This window comes from Rattus norvegicus, chromosome 3 (assembly GCF_021556685.1).
Source record: "Rattus norvegicus strain SHRSP/BbbUtx chromosome 3, alternate assembly SHRSP_T2T, whole genome shotgun sequence".
NCBI classification, from domain to species: Eukaryota; Metazoa; Chordata; class Mammalia; order Rodentia; family Muridae; genus Rattus; species Rattus norvegicus.
Window position 1 is genome coordinate 125,854,104 of NC_141536.1, and position 3,128 is coordinate 125,857,231.

General features: G+C 40.4%; 1 pseudogene; it reads left to right on the forward strand.

The window, feature by feature from the left end:
- The first annotated feature begins 420 nt into the window (after positions 1 to 420).
- Pcbp2-ps6 (poly(rC) binding protein 2, pseudogene 6) lies at positions 421 to 2,376 on the forward strand (annotated as a pseudogene).
- The last annotated feature ends 752 nt before the right edge of the window (positions 2,377 to 3,128 follow it).

The window sequence follows — 3,128 nt, forward strand, 5'->3', positions numbered from 1 at the left end:
GGTATTTTTCTCTGCTTGATATATAATTTTTGATACTGAAACTAGTATAAGTTAAAGCAAAGGTATACAACCATTATTGGTATATGTTATTTTTCAAATATAATATAGCAATTATATATTAATATTAATAACATTTATTTATTTTTTAATTTTTAAAATAACATTTGCTTCTTAGATATTTAAAAATTAGAAAGATAAATGATATTATTTAACAAATTTAAAAATCTTTTTAACTCCTCACTTAAGATTTAAAAAAAGCTGCATTCTTTCAAGTGAACTAGCATTAATTTTGTTTGGAATTTTTAGACTTTTTTATTTTTACATTTTATATTTAGGATTCTTAATTAAGTATATAATCCCAGCTTTATAAAAATCTGTAGTCGAAGTAGGGAGGATCTCATGGAGCTCTTGAAAGGAAACATGGACCCAAGGCCAGAGACCAGAATTTTAGCCAAGGTATGTTGGGATTCACAAGAACGACTGCCCAAGTACAGAGTATCTATCATGGGGGAGCAGCATAAAGTACAAGTCGTCATTATGTAGCATGGGAACACTCATCCCCAGAATACTTGTAACTTGTAGAGCTATGCTTAGTGTATGTTCCAAATCAGTAAGAGTCATACTTGTCATGCAGGTGAATACGTGCAAAGACATCCATACCTGTGTTGTACCAAGAAAATTTCTTTGACATCCTTTAAATTAGTCTACTGACACCCAATACAAATTGTTTTAATAACACTATAGAATAAATCACCGGTAGAAGAAAACTCATTGAGGAGGAGTTTGTCACTTGGGGAAGCAAACTGCTCTTAAAGGCAGGCTGTGTTTCCAGCAATAGATGGCTAATTGAAAGTGAACTCGCCCAGACCAGCAGAGGCAGCAGCCCAAGCTGCAGCCTTTGCCCTCTCCTGTCTGCCTGCCTGCCCTCCACCCGCCCGGGGTCTCTTCCCCACTTCCTACTCCTCCACCCGCTCCTCCGCCCGCTAGCGGGGGGGGGGGGGTGGGGGGGGGGGTGGGGGGGGCTCTCCTTCCCGCCCCGCCCCTATTGTTCCTCCCCTGGCCTCCCGCCCTTCCCCTGCCCGCCCATTCCCCTTTTCCCCTCAGTTGGCTCGCACCTCCAGTTTTTAGTTTTCATTCTCACCAGCAACCAAAGACTAGACCACTCAAAGTCCACCTCCCTGTAACTGCTAGACACGGACACTGGTGTGATTGAAGGTGAATAAAATGTCACTCTCACCATCAGGCTACTTATGCACGGAAAGGAAGTTGGCAGTATCATCGGAAAGGATGGAGAATCTGTTAAGAAGATGCGCAAGGAGAGTGGTGCACGTATCAGCATCTCAGAAGGGAATTGTCCTGAGAGAATTATCACTTTGGCTGGACCGACTAATGCCTTCTTCTAATTCAAATCCTTTGCTATGATCATTGACAAACTGGAAGAGGACATAAGCAGCTCTATGACCAATAGCACAGCTGCCAGTAGACCCCGGGTTACCTTATGGCTGGTGGTTCCTGCTAGCCAGTGTGGCTCTCTTATTGGAAAAGGTGGTTGCAAGATCAAGGAAATAAGAGAGAGTACGGGGGTTCAGGTCCAGGTGGCAGGGGATATGCTCCCCAACTCAACTGAGCGGGCAATCACTATTGCTGGCATTCCGCAATCCATCATTGAGTGTGTCAAACAGATCTGTGTGGTCATGTTGAAGACTCTTTCCCAGTCCCCCAAGGGCGTGACCATCCCGTATCTGCCCAAGCCTCCAGTTCTCCAGTCATCTTTACAGGTGGTCAGGCCTATACCATTCAAGGACGTTATGCCGTTCCACAGCCAGATTTGACCAAGCTGCACCGGTTAGCAATGCAACAGTCTCATTTTCCCATGACCCATGGCAACACCAGATTCAGTGGCATTGAATCCAGCTCTCCAGAGGTGAAAGGTTTGGACGCATCTGCTCAAACTACTTCTCATGAACTCACCATTCCAAATGATTTGATTGCCTGCATAATTAGGCATTAGGGAGCCAAAATCAATGAGATCGGTCAGATGTCTGGGCGCAGATCAAAATTGAAAAACCCAGTGGAAGGATCTACTGATCGGCAGGTTACCATCACTGGATCTGCTGCCAGCATTAGGCTGCCTCAGTATCTAATCAATGTCAGCCTTTCCCCGGAGACAGGCGGCATGGGGAGCAACTAGAACAGAACAGATTCATCCATAATCCCTTTCTGCTGTTCATCACCAGCCATGATCCATCTGTGTAGCTTCTGAACAGTCAGCGATTCCAGGTTTTAAATAGTTTATAAATTTTCAGTTTCTACACACTTTATCATCCACTCATGATTTTTTAATTAAAGTGTTTTAATTCTTTTCTCTGTTCAGCAGTTATGCTGAGATATCTATATTTAGTTTTATAAGCTTCTCCCTGCTTTTTTGTTTTCTGTTTTTTGTCTTGTTTTGTTTTGTTTTGGCTCATGAATTTTTGTTTGTCATGGAAATGTAAGAGTGGATTATTAATACATTTCAGTTTAGTTCTGTATTGTCAGGAATTTTTCAAAAAAATTAAAAGATGGACTGGAAAAAAAAAGAAAATGAACTCAATGGCATCTTTGGAAGTTTCGTGTCTCATAATAGCACGCCAAGGATCAAATATACACAAAAATAACTAATTGTTGTTTTTATTATATATATATATATTCTCTTCTGTCCTTTTAAACTACATATCCTTTGTGCATATGTCATTAGCTTTCAGTTTAATATGTCTGTGGAATTCTTGAGTGTGTGAATTAGCGGGTCTCAATTTCTTGTGCCTTCTCTTGTGACCTATTTCATTTCCTTCTTTTGCCCAATTCTGATGTTTTAGTTGTTGCTTTGCCTTATTTTATTTCATTACTATCCCTTAGAATATTTTGTTTTGTTTTCTAATAGAGACAGAAATGGGGGTGGATCTAGATGAGAAGGAAGTGGGAAAAAACTAGGAAGAGTAGAAGGGGAGGCTTTAATCAGGGTATATTATGTGAGAAAATACTTATTTTCAATAAAAGAAAAAAATAAATTCTTACTTTGACAGACCAAAATCTAAATGACCTTTGTGCATATGGTTTACTTGTCAAAATAATTGTTATCTTTTGGGATT